Source organism: Giraffa tippelskirchi, chromosome 3 (genome assembly GCF_054371585.1).
Source record: "Giraffa tippelskirchi isolate mGirTip1 chromosome 3, T2T-mGirTip1v1.2.pri, whole genome shotgun sequence".
Lineage (NCBI taxonomy): Eukaryota > Metazoa > Chordata > Mammalia > Artiodactyla > Giraffidae > Giraffa > Giraffa tippelskirchi.
Window position 1 is genome coordinate 113,865,001 of NC_137277.1, and position 21,925 is coordinate 113,886,925.

At 39.6% G+C, this 21,925-nt stretch overlaps 1 long non-coding RNA gene across 1 annotated transcript in view; it reads left to right on the plus strand.

Moving 5' to 3' along the window:
- LOC145540954 (uncharacterized) overlaps nucleotides 1–20,922 on the plus strand; it is a 66,182-nt gene extending 45,260 nt beyond the window's left edge. The window contains exon 2 of the long non-coding RNA XR_014078663.1: nucleotides 19,872–20,922. This is a non-coding gene — a long non-coding RNA (uncharacterized LOC145540954). The remainder of the gene's footprint in view (nucleotides 1–19,871) is intronic.
- Nucleotides 20,923–21,925: the final 1,003 nt, after the last annotated feature.

The following is a 21,925-nucleotide window of genomic DNA, read 5'->3' on the forward strand; positions in this document are numbered from 1 at the left end:
CTAAATCATTGTTGTATGATGTGGACTTGCCAAGAAGTATTTTAGGTTGCCACAAACCCTATTGGGTAGTGTTCCTTTAAAAGCAGAATGGCAGCTGCTCTCAAAAATGGAATGCACCCCCCAAAACTTGCTGTTTATTCATATCCCAGTTAAAGCTGAAACAAACAACTGAAACTAATCACGCTTGAAGTTGGGTATCGCCTTTGTGAGCTTTATGAGCCTATTTTTCTGAAATTAGAAATTGCCTGAGTGAAATGTTTCTAGCTAAACTGCTTTCTACTGAAGTCATGATTTTTACAGTCAGATAAATGCCCCTTAAGCTCCATTTATGTAAGCGTCAGTGACATCCAGTGGCTAGCAGGCTGATCACAAGTGTGTCTCCCTGCCATGCAAGGGGCCCATGGTAGGGCAATGGCGTTGGAATCCACTCCGCATTTTGATAATGCTGTTTCTACTTAAAAAAGTTGATTTTATCAATATCAAATGGAGTCCTTTGATTAGGATGACTAAATATCTCACTGAACTTTGAAACAGCAATGATAGAAATGAGAGCTGAAAATGGAAAATCAAAATGCACATAGGGGCTGCATAGGAAATACCCTTGCTTAGAAAACATAATTAGCATCCATGCTAAACCCGAAGCTTGAAACTCTGCAGGTGTTATTTAGAAATGGTTCTCCGGGAGCTTACACAGCTTTCAGTTATACAAAGAGGACTTGTAAATTATGGTGAGACTGTTTCATTATGCAGAGTCGGATGGTGTTACCATTAATGTTTCAAACAGATAGGCTTCATAAAATGGTCCACCTTAATTTGAAAAAGGTATGACTTGCAATTATGTCAGCTACATAAATTTATTTGCAGACAGTCAATTCATATTGATCATAACCCAACCTTACGATGACCTTGAGGAAAGGTAGTCTGTGACGGGTATAGATATTGGGATCAATACCAGAGTGCAATCGACTACACCTAGTTACTGATAAATGATGTAAAAAGGTACACTATTTTCAGAAACAAAGATAATAACCGCTCATTTAGTCAACTGTTTGTAAAGGTTTCATATTGATACATGTAGTTATAATGACATCCTCGGGCATTTTCAAATGGTGGAAAACAATAGGGTACAAAGTCGCTGAGCACATCAAGTAGAAAGAATCATTACTCTCAACTCCAAAGAAGAAATTCCGGGTTATTTATGTCAACATTGCTGAGAACTAGGGCACTCTCTAAGCCATGCAGAGAGAGCCCACGCTTCCAACTGCTGTTTTGCTTCAGTTTTCTTCTCAACATGCCAGGTCTTGTGAAACGAAGCACCCTATTACACAGGAACAAAGCCTCCAGGACCACACATTGTACGTTAGTACTACCCTCTCTTGCATACTTGCAGTGGAATTAGTTTGCCTATCCACAGGTATAACCAACTGTAATCATGAGAAGGAGAGCATTTGGTCTCAGCACATCTGCTCCACGTTGATGCATTCCCCTCTGCTACGGAAAGTTAAAAGAAAGGATGTTAACAAAAAATTCCCCAAATTGTTTCTTTCTCTTTGCTGGGAATTCCACAGAGTGAGCACTTGGCAAGTTATGCAGAACCTAAGTAAATAGAGTCCATTGGCAAAATGGTAACAGGTTGTGCAGCTTAATTGGAGGAGAGAAGTTCAGGAGCCAGCCCGGTGTCTGCTGCACCCAGTTGGTAAATTGTGCCTGTGGTGAGAACAGAGTGATTTTGCAGTAAGCTCATTTTGGGTAACCAGTCAGCCTGCTACTGCGAGCCAAGAAAAATGCAGATTGGGTTTCAGTGTGGTTTTTTCCCCCTTTTTTCAGTGTAAAATATATTTCTATATCTTGAACTTTGTTTATCTTTTGCTAGTATGATTTTAAGAAATCGATGCCAGCACTCTGATATGTCTTCCTAAGCGGGGAAAACGCTAGGAGACATTTGTGGTTATTAAAACCTGCAAACACAAGGAAAAGGCTCCTGTTCACGTGGATTCCACTCGAACCTTTTCCCTGAATGTTTAAGTTTCTAAGTTGATCCCTGCAGTTAATCTCCTGGTCACATTTCTCAAGCCACACGCTTTCTTCACATGGTCTTCCTGTTTTTCATGCCATCATGTCACTTGCTACCTCCTTTTGCCTCTTAGCTGCTCATGAAGCTATTTATTAATAAACCTGTGTTTTCAATACAGCACTACATCAATAAACCTCCAAGTGGTTCCGTTAGTCAGCATTCTGGGAAATCCTATGCTCTATTGAAGAACTGTAAATCTCCATTATTGCTTCCCATAGCACAAATAAAGAACACCATTTTACTTCCCTGGCATCCTCTGCTAATTTTTAAGGGTGAGTGCTTACGCTGGCATAGGCGCTTTGAGGTGCTGAACTTTGTGCTTATCTGCCTTGCTGGGGGTGGGGGGCGGCAGGGGGGCTTCCCTGCTACTGAAGACACTCTAAAACATCCATCATCAAAGAGCATGCTAATTTAAGGTATTAAGGACCAAATTACTTCAGGTCCCTTCAGCCTTCCTCTTTCCTGAATATCTTTAACTAATTGAGAGTGACAGGGGAATTCTGGACTTCAGAATTTTCCATTTGGCAGCTGTTTTATTTGATTGCAGTATGTTATTAACAAACACAAAGAAAATATCAGCATTAGAATGGTAAGAAGAGATTTTCATATATCAGAGAAAAGGGGTAGAACCATCTTTTTGTGTGTGCGTGCTAAGTCGCTTCAGTCCTGTCCGACTTTGCAACCCCATGAACTGAAGCCTGAAAGGCTCCTCTGTCCATGGGATTCTCCAGGCAAGGATACTGGAGTGGGTTGCCATGCCCTCCTCCAAGGGATTTTCCCAACCCAGGAATCGAACCCGCATCTCTTACTTCTCCTGCATTGGCTGGCAGGTTCTTTACAACTAGCACTACCTGAGAAGCCCCAGAATAATCTTTCGTACCAACTAAAAAACTTTTGGTATTTACTACCTAAGAACAAGGTGATAATTACATTTTTGCACAGCCATAAGAAAGGATTTGGCCAGTGAAAGGTGTGGCTTCTTCCTATTCTTATCATTTCAGGAGAAAGCATAGTGGAAATGAGAAGAAAGGCAAGCTCATGCAGCGTAGGAGGCAGCTGGGAGGACTGTCTGAAACTGGCTTTGCCTCTCAGGCTGGGCTTCCCTTTTGGCTCAGCTGGTAAAGAATCCGCCTGCACTGCAGGAGTCCTGGGTTCGATCCCTGGGTTGGGAAGATCCTCTGGAGAAGGGAAAGGTTACCCACTCCAGTATTCTGGCCTGGAGAATTCCACGAACTGTATAGTCCATGGGCTCTCAAAGAGTCGGACACAACTGAGCGACTTTCATTTCATTTCACTTCACTGGGTTTCCTCAAAGGGTCCCTTTGAAAGCTACAAGTGCTATCTATTTGACAAGAAGAATCTAATTTTTCATAGCACCAAAGGTGCTTTTTGTAAAGCAGATTTAGGAATCCTAAAAAAAAAATTAATAGTAGTCTCTCAGAAATCCCTCCTCACTCTGGGGCTAGTCTGTTTATAGAGGGCATCTCCAGCTCACTGTGTTACAGCTCATTTGAAGGATGCCACAAGCAGCTCTACGGAGAGTCTGACATGGTCCTGCCTTGCCTGTATCTGCTGCCTTGGCTCTGCGCTCTGACTAGGGCCCTTCCTGCCTGCCTAGATGCTAACTGCATTATCAGGGGCACAGCCCTATACTCTGCTCCGGATCAAGTTTTGCTGTCAACATTTTACTTCAGTTTCACTTTTGGTTGGTACCTCCACTAGATCAGGGAGCATTCAGCTGTCACCAGGGCTCTGTGACTTCCCTTGCACCCACTTGTTCTCTGCTGACTCTCCATGGGCTAAGCCACCCAAGCTGATCTCTTGCCTGCTTCTCTGAATGATCGTGCACCATCCTTAGCTGAAATTTGTCTTTAAGATTTCACTTCAGCTGTATGCACTCCTCTGCCTCCTCTCAGTAACTTCCATGGTCCCTGGGATTCTAGGGTTTATTGTGGTGCATTCTGCATGATCTGCTTCCTAAATAGTCTCTTTGCTTCAGATTGCTCCTTGGAGCTCATATCTCTTTTAAATCTCCAATATTTCATTCAGTTGGAGTGATTCTATGTGTTGGATTGCTTAATGATAAATCCCTAATGGGAAAATGAAATATCTACATTTTAATAGGAATGATGAGAAGCCTCAAAGATTTCTTCAACATTGAGGAGGTAGAGAAAGGAGATTATTTTTAGACATTGGTGTCTTGTAGTAAGTCCAGATATGCATAAGGTCAGTCACCTGCCCACATCCAAAACCCCAATAAGTCTACAGATGCCACCATAATTATGTTCAGAACAGCAGCAGTGGCAACAGCAACAGAAGACAGTTGAGTAGATTTTAACTGAAGGCCACAGGCATGTGACATTTGATTTAGACCCTGAACCTTGCTGGATTCCTACTAATACCTACATTCAACAATCTCAGCTTGCTGGGAGTGTGTCCTGAATTGTACCCTCTTGTAATTCAATATCATTATAAGTAAATGGAGTTCCTTTGCTGGGGGCCCTTCACTTTGACAAGGATGGATCGTCCTCGGTGAGAGAAGATACTGAGGAGAGGTAAGCTCTCAATTACACTGCTCACCCCAGCCATGCCAAGCAAGTAGGAACACTCAGCAGACATGATTGTTTTTCTAGGACTCATGCCTTCAGTCCTAGTAACACTGGATTTTGGGTAACACTGGATTCTGAGTCTGGGATCTCAAGTGCTTAAAGACACAAGGAATTTTTTTTAAGGCAGATTTCCCATTTATCACTAAATGAAGTGAACTCTGAAGAAGAAAGCCTTAGGTAGATTTTCTGCTAGGTTCTATCTGGTGAAAAAAGAAAAAAAAAACTTTAGATACATTTAAAAAGGCTGCAAAACTGCAAAAGCAATAATACTTTACTATATTAATTAATTTTGAATTACAGCCGAACTCTTATATAAGTGCATATGACATTCATGGTAATGTCAAATTAATTCTTTATGATCAGTGCTATTGCAATCAATACTAAATGAATTCATAATGATAAGATACTTAAAATAAAGAGTTACCACAAAAACAATAAAAAGACCATCATCATCCAAGCTATTGCACACTAATAAAGTATTAGCTCAATAAGTTGGTGCTATCCATGACAATCAATGGTAGATACTTAATTTATTTCTGCTTGCCCATGTCTTGCTTTTCCTGTAAGGGCTATGTAAGAGCTCAGTCTTTTGAATGTACTGTAAATTGTACAACAAAGAAGAAATACAGTACTCTTATTATTAAATAATTTTGCTGTAGCACTTACTTTACATGTCACTTCTCCACCAAAGATCTCAAGGCGTATTACTCAAACACCAATTTACATTCCAAACAGATTCCTTTTGCCTCTATTTCCTCCTTATGAGAGTCGTGTAATCTTTTTTTTTCATAATTTTTTCTTTCTTTTTTTAATCTCCTCCCTCCACAGTTTTTTCATGTGTCCATGCATGCATGCTAAGTTGCTTCAGTCGTGTCCAACTCTGTGTGACCCTGTGGACTGAAGCCTGCCAGGCTTCTCTGTCCTTGGGATTCTCCAGGCAAGAGTACTGGGGGAGTTGCCATTCCCTTCTCTAAGGGATCTTCCCAACTCAGAGATCAAACCCCTCATCTCCTATGTCTTCTGCGCTGGCAGGAAGGTTCTTTACCATTAGTGTCGCCTGGGAAGCCCTACTTTCTTTCATAGGTGGGGATATTTGTGAGTTGTGTGGGGTAAATCTTGAAAATGGCTATACTGGTCTCTACACTTTTACTTTTTCATTTTAATGGTGCCAGAAGACATTGTAAGGATGGGAAGTAATGACTGTATCGTATCTGTCCTTTACTAGCCATCAAAGAATCAATCAGTTATGAAGTTAAAAAGCAATAAAGATCTTCCTCCCTCCCTCCTTCTCTTCCTCTTTCACGCTCTCCCATCTTCCTTCCCTTCCTTTCTTTCTTCCTTCCTTCAATTTTAAGAACTATTTTGAGCATCTCCATATGTCAGGTATATGTTGCGTTTTAAAAATACAAACAGGAAAAAAAACATAAGCCTTACCTTCTAGATCAGATAGAGTCATGGAACGTGTATTGGGCTTGGCATCAGATCTGAGCCAACTTTTAACTCTTTCACTTCATTCACTGTTTGATCTTAGGCATTGTGACAGAGACAAATTCCATTTCAAATTCCTCTTTCTTGGGAACATGAAAAGCTATACTTCCCAGCAACCTTGCATTTACGTAGGATTGAGTGACTAGTTCTGGCCAATAAATTATACATAGAAATTTTATGTGTTACTTCTGGGGGAAGTCAATGAAAACTCCTATGTAATTCTTCATTTCTCTCCTTTCCAACCTACAAGGCAGACTCCTGTTGAAGTGTTAGAGCCACCGGGTAGAAACTACCTGGAAACTATCTAGAGCCATTGTAAAAAGAAAAGCTGCCACGGAGAGGTGCCCAACCTGTGTGTAACTTTGTGTGATAGAAAAAACAAACTGTATTTGGTTCTTTTGTAATTGCTTGTTTCTGAAGCATAACATAACCTATCCTAAACAAAACAGGCATTTTACCTCTCTGAGGATCTGCTTATTCACAACAGGGACAATATATTGCTTACCTACAGAATGAAGTTATTGAGAAAATCAAATATGATAACTAACACACAACATACAAACTGTTTCAGTGCCCTGGTTCCCTTTGTCTACTCTTCGATTCCAGAATTATAACTCAAACAGTTTCATAAGTTCCGTTTGGCCCTGCTATATGACTAGTACAACTTCAGAAGATGTTGTTTAACTAAAAGTTTGAAGATGGTGAAAGCTCTCTTTCTATAATGGGAATTGCGTGTAAACTTCCACCACTGTGGGTCATGATATCTCTCTTCCATTTTTCTTCCTTAGGGCCTGATGATACTGTTACGTGCTTTTCTGGTCTGGAGCTTCATGAGTGGGTTTCACAATCTCTACCCCATAGTCTACCCAAGATGTCCAATATTTACTTAAATGTTTTTGTTGCTAAACTTAGATTTTGTTAGTGCACTTACTGAAACTACAGACTTTACATGCCAAAATTTTAAACATCTATTTTAATAGGAAGTTTTTGCTTCCTCCCAAGAGTCTCTGCACATTTAAGTTCTGGCTGTGTTTGCTGCCCACCTACTCTGAGAGCTGGGTCGTGTTCTCTTGGTTGACTTTCTCCTTTCCATGAGAATTAAAATTCCATCCAGGTACAAAATGGGATTTTAAAGCTCTCCTGATGGAGGAATTTCTTTTGTTAGTATTTAACACTTAAAACTGAGCCACTGCCCCACCTCCTACCCTGTAATGCCAGATTCTTTTGTAAGTGGCATCTTGAATTGGACTGTTGCAATCTCCATAGTTTAGTTATGAACCCTATGCAAATGCAAATCTAAATCAGAATTATCATGTTAAGTCAGTGACAGATTTAATTCTCAGTCATTATAGAATTAACTGAGTATGTGTGAATTCATTCAGTCATATAGTCATTCATTCATTCATTCAATGTGACATTTCTTGAATACTTACTATGTGCCAGGTACTAGGCACTGGGCAATGTATTAGTAAATAGTCACTTGTGTCTCTGATGTCATTTCATTTATATTCAAGGAGTAGAAAGCAGATGGTAAACATTAAACACAGGATAAGTTTAGATTATAAAAGGTATAACATGGTAGAGAGACTGAACACGGAGTTGGTGGCTATTTTGGAAAGGAAAGTTAGACAACACTTCTTTGATATAAATGATGTATTCAGCTTTAACCTGATTGGTGAGAGAACTATTTCTTCTTATTAGTTACCGCAGGCATTATACTGATGGCTAGGAGTTTTTTAAGGGCCCATGAAAATATTTTGGATCTGAAGAATGTTATTTTCATTAATCTATGAAAAGATTATTATAAAACTGAAATCAAAATTATTTATGTAAAGACACACAAAATATTTTAACTAATCAACTGTAACTCAACTGTTCTTGTTTTCTATAAATTCCATTTCATGTGAGTATGTTTTGATATATTTGATCTGATGTGCTTAGAACCCACACAGATCTCCTTGGCTGAGAAAGAGTTCACTGTGTAAGGATCTTGGGGAGGAATATCACAGGTGGTAAATGTACTGAAACAAGAGTGTATCTGATGTGATTGAGGAATAGAAAGGAAGATGTGGCTAGAAAATAGTGAGTGAGGAGAATAGTAGGAGATGAAATTGAAAATATACAGTTTCCAGATTGTGAAAGTTTTGTGCAGAGTAGAGAAAGTAGAGAATGATGCTTCTCAATACACTCTCTTTTTTGTTGTTTCAGGGTTGTGGGTGTTAACATGTGTGTGTAAGCACTTCTATCTTTTTGCACATGTGTTTGTCTTTGAGAAGTTGAAGGATATTTGATGTTTTCTTGTATACTCTGGATATTCCTCTACATAGACTATTGCCTTAATGCCTTCACTCATATTCTTAGACCAAAATATTCCACAATATTTCCATGTATTTACCATTCATGAACTGAACAAGAGCACCCCATAGACTAATTGACTTTATGATGATAGATTCTTGACTTTCAGGCTGAGCCCTAATTATATTTGTCTTGTTTTGCCTTATCTCACGTCAACATGGCTGGTTCCCAGACGAGGGAGAATTTCAAAGTCACAGGGAACTCATAGGGAATGTGGACAGTCATGGAATGGAGGAGCCAGTCACCTTTTCTTGCCTTGTCATGGGACCAATTTTTCACTCTAGAGCTCAGGCTCAGTGTGGTTGCTCCTAGTGCTGTGTCATTCACACTTATTTTATGATGATATCCAGTTACCACTGAATAAGAAAAATATCTTAAAATAATTGCTTTATCAGGTATGGCTCAGAACTTTCCTTTGTACCATTTAGGGGAGGAGGCTGAGGCGGTTTAGTGCTTTGCCTGCCAAGTCACAGAACATCTCTGCTGCTTTCTTTTTCTCTTCAATTGTCATTGAAAATAACTAGTCATAATGCCTTTGTAAGCCCTGCCTGGCCTCAGCTCTCCGTAAATCATGCTCCCAGACAAGGGCCCTTGGTTTAGAGGCCCCATTGTGGTAGTGATTTAGGTAGAGGCGGGATCATGAATAAAGAACACTCACCCTCTTCTTCAGAGGCAGGGCGAGAGTGCCGGGGAGATCCCTTCACAAACATCTCTTTTTCAGCACCAGTATTTGGCTAAGAGCTTTAATTTCATTAAACAAATGGGGGCTGGGTTTTTCCATGCATCTCAGCCTCCTTTTAATGTGTAAATTACATAGGATTTGCCACTCATTACAATGGTGATATGATTATTGGCCTCAAACAGACCACACTGCATCAGCCCCCAGTGATAGGTCAGCTAAGAAGTGGCATGTGTGGGAAAAATTGGTTAGCACATGTTTTCTGATCACCAGTTCTCCAGAGAATTAAATGCACAATTCTGAGTCTCCACTTGGTTTATGCAGAGTGCTTCGACAGAGTTGACTTCTGAGTGGATGTGACATCACAGTAGGGAGCAGTGTGTGTGTGTGTGTGTGTGTGTGTGTGTGTGTGTGTGTGTGTGTGTGTGTTAGTCAGTCATGTCTGACTCTTGTGATCCTATGGACTGTATGTAACCTGCCAGGCTCCTCTGTCCATGGGATTCTCCAGGCAAGAATATTGAAATGGGTTGGCATTCCCTTCTCTAGGGAATCTTCCCAACCCAGGGATCAAACCCTGGTCTCCCACATTGGCAGGCAGATTCTTTACCATCTGAGTCGCCAGAGATGTCAGGAAACAATGCAGTTACAGGGTAAGAGCTGCCTGGAGGCCAGAAGCAGTGGCCCAGGCAAAGCTTTTGGGATTTGGAGGGCAAAGCCACAGACTTGGCTGTTTGACTGAAGACAAGTCACCTAGCTCCTCTGAATCTGTTTCCCTCTTCACAAAATGGGTATCATAATGTCCCTGCAATACCTGCAGGTTATTCAGGAGCATCAGTTTTTTGAAGCTCTGCTACATGGGACTCTGCTGGGGAATATCACTCAGATAGCCTCATTTATTCTTTTTTTAATGTTTTTTTGTTGTTGTTTATTTTATTTATTTGGCTGTGCCGGGTCTTAGTTGTGGCACTTGGGTCTTCATTGCAGCGTGTAAGATCTTTCATTGTGGCCCTTGATCTTCTCTGTAGTTGCAATGCTCAGGCTTATTTGGCTCTTGGAATGTGGGATCTTAGTTCCCTGACCAGGGATTGAACCTGTGTCCCCTGCACTGGAAGGTGGACTCTGGACTGCCAGGGAAATCCCTCACTCATTCTTTAAAGTCACCCTTGGAAGTGCCTCTGGCTAAGCACTTTAAGGAAAGTTTAATCAGCCATTACAGCCTCTCCTCCTAAACGCTTCTGAAGGCATGACATTTTGTGAGAAACTTTACCACTTGCAAAATGCTACGGAGTATGTCTGTTCCTCTTGGCCTCTTCATAGAAACCTGCAGTGCACGTTAGCACACTTAAGGCCCTGAAAATCTCCTTATTAAAATGTTTTCTGCTTGTTTTGTTTTTCAATCCAGAATTTCTGATGAGACTACCTTGCCTCCTCTCCCACCCTAACAAGTGTGTCAACTCAACTGCCCAGGACCAACGTCTTGCATAGAGGCAGTGGTACCAGGTCTGGTCACTGACTTGAGGATGAAGAGGTGGTAGAAAACCCATGGGTCCCTGTAGGAAGAATACTCTCTACTTGGAAGGAGCCAGCAGAAAAAGATACTCATAGAGCAAGTACTCTGTGAGTTTGTAATCACAAGGGAAGCTCATCCTGGCAGAACTACAGTTCTATTTGGGCAGAAGGAATTCATTGTCCCCTCCCCACCAAATGAAAATTCATTCTACTTTTTCATTTATTCACTTGGTAATTTCTTTATAAAGCCCAACATATCCTCCATCTGTGGTGTATATCATGTTAGAAATTTATACCTTCAGCCACACAGCACAGTTGTTTTGGTAGATTTCCGACTAATCCAAACTTAAGCATCACTATTTCACTAACGGCTTCTAACACTGCCATCTTTTCAGAGTTCATTCCTTAGAACACTGGGTCAGAAAGAAGACTGTAAATGTTTTTGATTTCATTGGAAATTCTGGATTAATAAGTACATGAAAATGGTTTCTTTTAATACAGGATGTCTCAGTGCTTTGAGTGTGTGATGATTCTGATGAGGGTAGGGTGAGTGGTGATAGCCTGTGACATCTTCCTAGCTGTATATTTAGCCAAAGAACTCTGTGTCAGGGGAGGAAGTTTTGGTAGCAACGGCAACCTCTGAGAGTTCTTATAAGAAGCAAATCAGCTGGAAATATCACCTCCTACAGTACACACATGGTAGAAATTCAGTAGGTGATGTTCTCTGACATCTATGGGAACTGAGCAGGTTTAGCCTCTTTACCTACCTTTATGTGTGCCTTCTTCTCAAATCTAGCTGTGAACTGGGCTGCTTCCTCAGTCCTGATTCCCTTCGTCATTCCCCTCTCGGAGTAGAGACCAGCTTATCTCTCACCCAGTCCTTCCCCTTTCCCGAGACCCTGCCAGTGGACTGGAGCTGGACTGTGTCTATTACTTTGTCCATTGACCTCTTTGAATAACAACTCAGGTCCTGCTAGATGCTGAGAATGACTTTCCCCCAGAAAATGTGTTGGCCCATCTCACATTTTGATCAGAAATTTCAGAGAGTCATGCCGGCTTGGACTGGTCTTGGGTACTCTCCTCATAGGCAGCACAGAATGGTCAGCCGCTACCTCTCCAGTCTTGGTTCACTCCATCCATCCATGGAGAGCTTCCAATTTGCCACATGGCCAGGTTTTTCTGGACTTGAGTTATCTTAGAAATGCTCTAGAGTGATGTACCTGCTTTAATGCAGTGGCAAGTGGCAGCACTCGGCTAAGACTCTGCTCTCTAGACTACTGAGTGATTCTCTTTCCTCTCTGCTAGCACAGTTGATTCTTTCTTACTTAATTCTCTGTTTGCTTCCTAGAAACAAAAGGTGACTCATGTGCAGAAAAATTTTGCCAAAACTTTCACCTTTTTATGCATACTAAGATAACTAAAGTGCCATTTTCACTACCTTTCTGTATCAGGGAGAATAAATCCTATAAAATTCACTCTTTTGAGTGATTCATGTCTGAAATCATGGTTGCTTCCATAAGATTCGGGCTGAAGCCATTCACAGGTGAACTCTGAATACCAGACTTACTCCCAGCGGAACATAGCTTTTGACCAAGAGTTTTCCTAAAGAAACAGACTTCACTGCCTCCAATACCTCTGGCAATGATCCCAAGGAATATTTAAGGGTGAAGCCATTTATATGACTCCTGACATTAACGGCTGCATGCTGAAAGTGTGTTATCTATGATTTGTTGTAGGCTCATCCTTATGATATGGTTTCTTATAGATCTCACCTTCACTGGCCTGATGGACCATGATCCTGCACACACAGGCCAATAGTGGTCTCTGGGATCTCTGAATCTTGTCTGGCTGGAGTTGGCATCACACCCTACCAGCAGAAGTAAAGGATAAAAACCTCAGTAGTTGCATTGTTATGCTGAGACCAGTTCAAGAAAAAGGATATCAGAGGAACAAACCTGGGGTTGGCAATAAAATCACTAGAGGTTGCTGAGCATGGTTAACACATGGAACGTCAAGGAGAGTGACCCACTGAATCTCAAATAGCTCAAGTTCTAAAATCTGAAGAAGTGGGTAGGTGGATAAAAGGATTAAAGGATTGTGATTTGGGCAGTTCTTTATATAATCTAGCCAGGAGATCTTCAAGCTTCATTTCTGTATGCAAGCTCTAAACAAACAATTAGATTGATTTCATGTAGAAAAATGATGGTACTCATAACTGGAGGGACAGAGATAGGATCCCCTCCTCATCCCAATAAAATATAAATTTTGATAATTTATTCATATTCTCTTAACATATTTGTGACTAAGGATGTGGTTAAACGCCATGGGACAAAACACAGCTAAATGACCTCCTCAGAGAGTAAGTTTATGTCTTTGGTCTTAACTTGTATATAATCACATTAAGTGAACAATTGAGTTTTTCCTGTCTGCATTCTGAAAATTGAAGTGATTGTCCATTGTCAAGCAAGGGCTTCATTCTTTGCCCTAAACTACTGATGAATTTTATAAATTCTTCATCAAAATCTTTGAAGGAAATTATATAATGCAAAATATTTTTATTTCATTATCTTCCTCGAGATCAATGAGTTTAACTTTCAATCTTACTACCTTCTGAACTGCTGCAGATGGTGTAGGTGGCAAATATTACACATTTGGTAAGAAAACATCATGGATATAAATACCCTTGTCTTTTTCCCTCAGATCAGTGGAGAGCTTTAAGAACAGGAAAAATACCCATCTGCCTGGAAAATTGCCTGGAGGCAGGGTGATGGACTAGATGTGTTAAAGTCCTTCCAACCTTCTGATTCAGAGCTCCTCACTGTTGCCAAAAGGGTTAGTTCTGGTGGGATACATCCAGGACTGCAGACCCTTCTGTCTGTGTGCATAAGGCCTGGAGATTTTTCATTGAGATTAGCTAAGAACAAGCTTTCCTTTTGATCTCTACAGAAATATTGCTGCTTCTGAAATGCTATCTGCTCTATGGACTTCATTTGAGGTGTAGGGCTCTAGCAAATGATGAATGGATGAAAGTGAATAGATCTTGTTGGAGATGAGGATCACCCTTTCAGGGGCCCCAGTGTCTTTGTAACTTATGTGTATGTAAGGGGCTTGGCATGGAGCCTAATACCTAAGCTCACCTACCAGGTGATAAACTATTGGGGTCATTACGGCAGACAATTTAAAACAGTTAATGGTACTCTCATCTGCAATATGGTCTTACAGTGGAAGCTGGGAGTCTCAGTCATGGGCTAAAATGTTCTCATTTACAATCCTAATGAGCAAAGAGACAGCAGTATGCTTTCATGTTGATGTATACATGTACGTGCGTGTTTATTTTTGTTTTTATTTAATTTTCAAAGCAAGCCATACTCTCCTTAAAACATTTTTAAGGAAGCAGAAATGTATGAAGACTAAAACAAAAATAATCCTAAATTCCCCAAACCAGAAATAATCACTGTTGACAGTACAGCATACGGTAGACACGCAACACTTGTGAGTGGACATACTGAGCACTTGAAAAATTGATGTATGAACCCATTCCACCATACCATATAAGTTGTCTCTGAAAAATAGAATAAATTATAATGGAAAATGTAAGAGCCCATTTCAGAGCACTTGAATTTTTCATTTGAAGAGTAGTTTTCTCACTCTCTGGCATACAAGCTGAAAAAGTTTTACAAGTTACTTTGTGTTACTTCCTGTGTAGGCAAATGATGAACCCACTTATCAAGCCCCCAACTTCCACCAGCACCATCACTCCATTACTGTTCTAGACTTCTGTTCTTGGCACTTCCATTATCAGCACTAGTGGCTGGTTTCTATCCAAACCCATCACCCTTTCTTTTCGAGAATTTTTGAAAAAGAAATAGTGTTTTCTTTTAAATAATTTAAATCACTTTGCAGAGTGTTACTTGATTTGTAACAATAAAATCATCTAGAGAAGTGGCTGCTGGTTGGTTGCCCAATTACATTTGTACTATATGTAAATTGATTCCTCCACACCGGGGCTGTACACTTAATATTTCAAATTCATACATATGCAGTGCAACTAATTTTTATGTTTCATGGACTTTGAGTTGCTCATGATTAGAAAACCTGCAAATGCATATGTTAGAATTTTACTGTTTTTCCCTCTTGATTACTTTTTCTAAGTATGTATGTGTGTGTTGATGTGCCTGTGTGTGTGTTGTACGTATAGTTCCTGCATATTATATATTTTTACTCAAAAACTCTCAGTGGGATGTTTTTCCAGTTTGTTGCTAATGTCAATTATTTTATTTTTGATTAATTGATTTATTATATGTTGTCTCACCCACCAAAGAGAGACATATTGCAAGAACAGGCAACTTTTTGTATGTTGTACATTGCTATATCCTCAGCATCTAGAATAAATCCTAGCACATAATAGGTGCTCAATAAACATTAGATTATTGAATAAATCATTGACTAAAGTATTCACCGGATGTACAATTATTGACTCTTTAATTTTTCCTTATAAAGCTGTAACCAAAGTTTATTAAAATGTCCTTTTGCTGTTGAAATTAGTATTATATAATTTTTTTTTTATCACAACCAATGCTCAGGAACAAAAATTGGCCACTATTTTAGATTTTTCTTTGAGAATAGATTTTAGCAGTGGAATTGTTAGGTCAAGTCATAATTGTGTTAAGTTCTTACAGCTTAATGTATTTTGCTTATTTCCCCCTCAGAACACTAGCATAAATTTTACAGTCTCAGAAACAATGAATGAAAAATATATAAAAAATGTACATCTTATCACTTCCTTGCTTTATGGAATAACTTTTGAACTTTCTCAATTCTGGAATTCAAAGAAATTCCGTTTGTATCATGGACATTAGATTAGTCAAGTTATCTCTAGGTGCTGTAACAAAAACTCCCAAATCTCAGTGCAATGAAAATTTTTCTCTAGTTCATGGCATAGTCTGACCCAGCTTGAGTGATTCTTCTGGGCAACTAGTCTCCAAGCAGGGACCTAGGGACTCAGGGATTCAAACTCCTTTAATCTAACATCACTGAGTATTTTACTTCAAGATGGGTAAGAGTATGTTTGTGTGTGTGTGTGTGTGTGTGTGTGTGTGTGTGTTTGTGTATGTGTGTGTATGAGAGAGAGAAATCAAGTGGGATGTTTTATGGCCTGGCTAGAAGAGGAGTATAAAATTCTGCTTACATCCCATTGGCCAGAACCCAGTCATAAGTGTTCCCCCTTAGATGCAAAAGGGGCTGGGAATCAAGTCTTCCTGAAAATCTGGTCAACAACAGCATGGTATCTTGAAACAGATTCTGAAAATATCTTATTTCACTTGTTAGATTGCTGAAGAGTGTAGGATGTCTGTTAGTAGATCTGATGGCCCAATTTTGATCAAATGTCTACACACTCCATTTCCTGTGCCAGTGACCAATCCTTGGGCAGCAGTATTTGCAAAACAAAGACAAACAAGTAGAAGAAGCACCAGTCTTATCAGGAATGTGGTTGCTTGTCCTGCAACTGAGGAGCAATGCTTTTAAATTCACCCACCTTTAGAGTTTGCTTTTGGTGTCCTGGGATGATCCCAACTTGGATAATTGCATTCTGTTGATCTAAAATTCCCCTGTAGTTTCCTTCGGATGAGCTAGCCTTCATTTTCCCCTCTACACATTGTAGCATAGTGTTACTGGCAGCCAGTGATCAGTGATTCTCCATTCCACAAAGAAGCTGGTTACATTTCACCACCAGGAAAGTGATCCCTGGGTAAATATACAGAATCCACAGGCTTCTTTTGTCCCTTAAGCATAGAAAACATACATTTAATGGATTAGTAAAATTAGTGACTTGATACTCTAGGTATTGGAAGAAATTTGTAATCTTCTATTGTGTTATAAATTTAACTCTAGAGAATAAAAAAAAAGAAATCATATTCCCAAGAATAGGTAGTATATCTTGATTCAGAAAATAACAATACATTTTCTGTTTTCAAATATGAGATATTATAACATCTTGAATAATATCTATGAGATCTAAACTACGGTAATCCTTAGAAATAGGTTTGCCTTTATCCAAAATTATAAACCCTTTCTCTCATAGATTTCAATGAGTAGCATCAACATTTAGAGAACTACTCTTTTTTTTCTCTCCCGGGATTATTCATTTTACTAAGCAGTCTACATCATCTCTAGCTAAATGTTGATGTGTGTTAAAATAGTAAGTGAAAGTCACTCAGTCGTGTCCGACTCTTTGTGACCCCATGGAATAGTCCATGGAGTTCTCCAGGCCAGAATACTGGAGTAGATAGCCGTTCCCTTCTCCAAGGGATCTTCTCAACTCAGGGATCGAACCTAGGTCTCCCACCTTGCAGGCGGATTCTTTACCAGCTGAGCCAGCAGGGAGGCCCTTAAAATAGTAAGGAACAGTATTAATTTTCATCCAGAAATGAAGTATTGCTTGGTGGTAGGCGATTCTGTTAAAAATTGAAAGTCAGTTTTGCAATTATAAGGTCTTTTAACAAAGTATGGGAATAATGTACTGTTCATTGGAGTGATGAAAACAGGAAAAAATATGACTGTTGAGCAATTATTAAGAGTGAGCTTGAAACTTGTAGAGATCTTTTATTTTTGTCTTAAACAATATTTAAAAAAAATACAGGCTTTTTTTCTGATTTACGAATTTCAAAGCTCCCATAGCCAAAGGAGGGAGATTTTCTAACAGTAGGGGGTTATCCTATTAAAATTCATCATGATTCTCTTTACAAAAAGAAGTAAACAAGAATCAATTTTCTTTAGTAAAGAAGTTGGCTGAGATGCAAGTTGATCCAGTACAGATTTGATAGATTCATATGAAACTTCTACAAAATAATTCAGAATCAGAATCTACCATTTATAGGGACTTCTTTCCCTTTTCTTTTTCTTGAGCAGGGGGAGAGGAAGAGAGGAAATCTGTGTTAGGGAAGAAAAGGAAAGCCCCCTAGCACACACAAAAGGATTTTATAGCTTTTAATTCTGCTAAGCCACTGATACATGGAAGATGTGCAGTACTGTAATTATCTGGCTAGATAGATGTAATTGTATCTATCAAACTAAATAGAACACTGTCAGATGACAGCCAAGATTGGAATTTCTTTAAGGGTCAGACAGAATCCTAGAGTGACCTCACTCCTCCTTTCTCACCAGGCCTGTTTTCTGAGTCTTTGATGGGGACCCATTTTGCTAACCATCTGAAAGCATATACAGTAACACGGTCTTTTGCTCTATGCCAACAGCCTCCCTAGAGAGCACGCTCAGTTTCCTTGTGCCTGGGGGATTAAGCCTGCCCAGGCCTCCCTTGTATTTGAAATGCATGATATTGATATCAGTGCTTAGGGAGAATCAGGCCTCTGCAATGAACAGATCACGCCTGGCTCCATGAAGTCTATGTCGCGTGGAGAGATGCATAGACTGGGTGGAGAGGAGCCAAGTCAGCTTTAGCTCTGGAAAGCAAGTATTAGGTAATTAATTAAAGAGTTTGTTTCCTGGCCTGGGCCTTACTATTCAGGACATTTTCATGGGCTAGATAAATAGTGGTTTTACATTTGATATATCAGCAGATCATTGCCATCTTGAAGGTGCAAGCTGGGCTATCCGTGTCAGTGCTTCTCTGAGATGCTGTCTTTAAAACCGGCATCCACCCTCCTCCCCCTTGCTCATTTATAAGCAGTTGGAATCTATTTTCATGGAGTTTCTCCAATCAGGATCATGTCCAAACCATTTGGGTTTTTTTGAGCCTTCCATACTATATTTACTGTGTTTAGTGAAAAGCTGGATTCTCCTCGTGCTAAGTAGCAAACCCATGATGGTTGAAATATTCCACCAGTCCTGCCGCATTTATGGGAAGAGACAAAACACACAGAAAGATGTGCGGTTATTAAGTGAGCTACTTCGTTTCCCAGTTCTTTCTTCGTTTCCCAGGGGTGCATTTTCGGTCATCCTTTGGTGACTTGCTGCCACTGAGTCTTATGGTTCTCACTGTTGGTGGTTCATGCTTCTGATGCGAACAAAGCTGTACTAGAGGCAGGTCTGCCTCGTGTCTTACAGCATAAAAACGCCTGATACTTCTGCATGTGCTGTGTGTTAAGCTTCACCAGGTTAACGCCCCTCTGCCTGGGCTTTTGGAAAAGAGTCCCAAATTGTCACATGGAAAGGGACATTTCAGTGCTGATTTTTATTTCCATGAGATTAAAAGTGAAACATGTAACCACAAAGCTGGTTTATGTCATCCCCCTGTCAGAGCCAGCAGTCATGCCAAAAACTAGATATTTGATAGGTTTGTGAGAGAAACAGATGCAGAAAGATGCCATTCCCACAATTTAGACTCCTTCTTATCTTTAAGCTAGAAAGAACATTCCAGATGAAGAAAATCTATTTTATGGGCTTTAAAAAGTAACAAAGAAAATGTACAAATAAAAAGATACTAATTTAAAACTGATGTCATACTTGAGGACCTATAAACTGCAAATCGGTACCCCTAATTTAAAAAAAAGTCATTCAAGACATGCTTACTTGGTGCTTACATTTATGCTGCATTTATACCTCAGCCATGGTGTTATAATTGAGAGAAAATATCTACAAGATATATTCACATACAGTAAATGTATGTGGATATAGCAAGAAAAAAATAGAGAACCATAAACCTCTAAAAGGCTAAAACATCCAGAAAGTATTCTCTCAGCTTTTTTGAGGGAAGCATTTTGTGTCCCATTCTTTTTATTTAATTCTGCCAGCTGTCTGCTAAACAAATCTAGCCAGGTGGGGCTTACAACCCATGACTAAAAAACCACTAGTGCAGCTGTCCAGCTTGCCCGAAGGAAGAATTCAGACAAATGGCAGGAACGAAAAGATTGTTTTGTTTTCAAGAAAGTAGCTACTGTACCTTCTTTGGATTCAGTTTTTTTTTTCTCTGTTTGCTTAAGTTAATCCATTACTTCTTAAGGTTTTATATCAAATAGAAAAATAGTTTCACCTTTTAAAATTTTTAGTGTATTTTTGTTATAACAAGTTTATTATGATTTTCCCTTAGGTAAAAGCTGTATTTTATATTGCAACCTGGTATTGAGGTGTCCTCTTTTTTTTTTTTTTTTCGGTGGAGAGTTACTGATTGCTAAATCTTTTTCTTCTCTCTCTCTCTTAGGTGAGAACAAGTTACTGGTGAACTATGACTGAAATTTATTTCTAAATACAGCAGAATTAAATGTGGAGCTATTTAAAGGTGAAGGTTGGCATGGCTTACTCTTGAGCAGAGGAACAGAACAGGCTTCTTTGCACTGCATCATCGGTGGACCTCAACTGTGAATTTCTAGTCAGCAAATGGGCGCTTCCTTTGGTGCATCTGAGCAGAGGACAACAAGGGCTGCACTAAAAACGATCACGTCGCCATCTGATCTACAACTCCATTGATGACAGATCAACGCTTAAACCACTCAGTTACTTTCTCCACTTCTTTGACATGTGTCAGTTCAGTGAATCTCAACATTTTCCTCCATCCTGCCTAAAATTATTAATATCTCATGAAAAAGGCTGATAGAGTTTATAGCCTTTTTGGTCTTTGGTCCCAGCACCTGTTCCCGAGATGTGACACTCATGCTCAGGATTAGGACACAGCACTGACTGTAGCCAGACTTTTGTAACCCTCCACAGGGAAGTTCTTGGAATGCCAGGTTCCTGATGCCCTTCACAGAACTCAGCGATCTTTGACATCCAAAGTGAAATGCTTACCACGTCCGTGAGCCAGCTGTGATTTGTGTATTGGTTTAAAAGAGAATAAGACTGAAAGGGACAGTAGGACTTTGCTTAGCAAGGGCGTGTATTCTACAAGCTGGTGAGGGTGTTTGGCTAAATCTCACAGCAGATTTGGCAAAGAGCTTGAACCAGGAGATTGACATATTCAGTTACCTTGTTCTGCCATTTATAGCGACACAAGGAAACAATGCCTGTCGTCTGAGCTGCACAGACCGAAATGGTATTCAGAATAAGCAGCCCGAGCCAGATGACTTTGTATAATAAGACACGGCTTGATATTGGCCTGGATGCTCACAAACTAAAGAGAAAGGAGGCCGCTTTTTCATGAAGAAATTGAAGTGCTGATGCAGAACTAACCCTCAGTTTGTCATTATTTAATGAAAGAATAATGGGGGATTTTTGTCAAAACTTGCATAGGTGAATAACAATAATGTGTCGCAAAAGAGTAATCATATTACTTAGCCCTCAGAGGATTTATACATGCCTTAAAATGTTAGAAGTGAATGCACTGTGTAGAAAGGTATGAACATACCAGATCAAAAGAAGGAAAGCACCCCTTCCCTTTTGCCCTCCTTCCCAACCCTGAAGCATGGTCAGGGGCCCCTGGTCTAACAGCATCCACCTTGATCCTAAATTTCTGCTTCCTTCCAGCATCTGGACTTAACTACTTTTGAACAGTGTGAGCAACCAACAGATTGCCACCATAGGAACTTCATGGTTAAGCAGGAACAAACCCCAAGAAAAAATTCACAAATGTTATAAAGGCAGCATCATTTGCCCTTAGCGTACTACACTGATAAGAGACAACAAATACCCATTTAAGAAAGAACACTCCGAACACTAGTCATGTAAGAAGGGGTGCTTTGTGGAAAAAAATTAGAAAGGAAATCTCGTAACATTTCCTCCTTTTTCCTTTCCTCCTTTCTGTATGCACATGCATATGAATCTGTTTATATTTAAATTCTCTTTAAATACATCTTTAAATGTGGGCAAGGATTGCTTTATAATAGAATGCAGACAAGCAAATCCATAATACTTACAATTTCTATATTTTCTCCACTGCAAGACTGACGAATGGAGATCCAAAAGAATAAATAATTTATACTTGTGGAAAAAGAAAAAGTATATGTGTTAGGCAAAGATCTTAGAAATCTTAATTTCTAACCATGTGGTGAGTACAAACTAATATGAGATGGAAAAGTTTTCTCTAACGTTTTCTCCATTAACAAAAACATTTAAAGAGGAACCAAAGATTTTCAGTACAAAGTAAGTTTCTAATTAATAGGATGATTTTCTCTTCCAGACATTCAGATATGGCATGTCCTTTTGTAAATAGTAGTTTCATGAAGCAAATGCTCCTATAATACAGTTAATCTGAAACATGGCTGTTAAGTTTGTTGTTTTACGTCTGCATGGTAAAAGGATATCAAATATCTTCTTTAATTT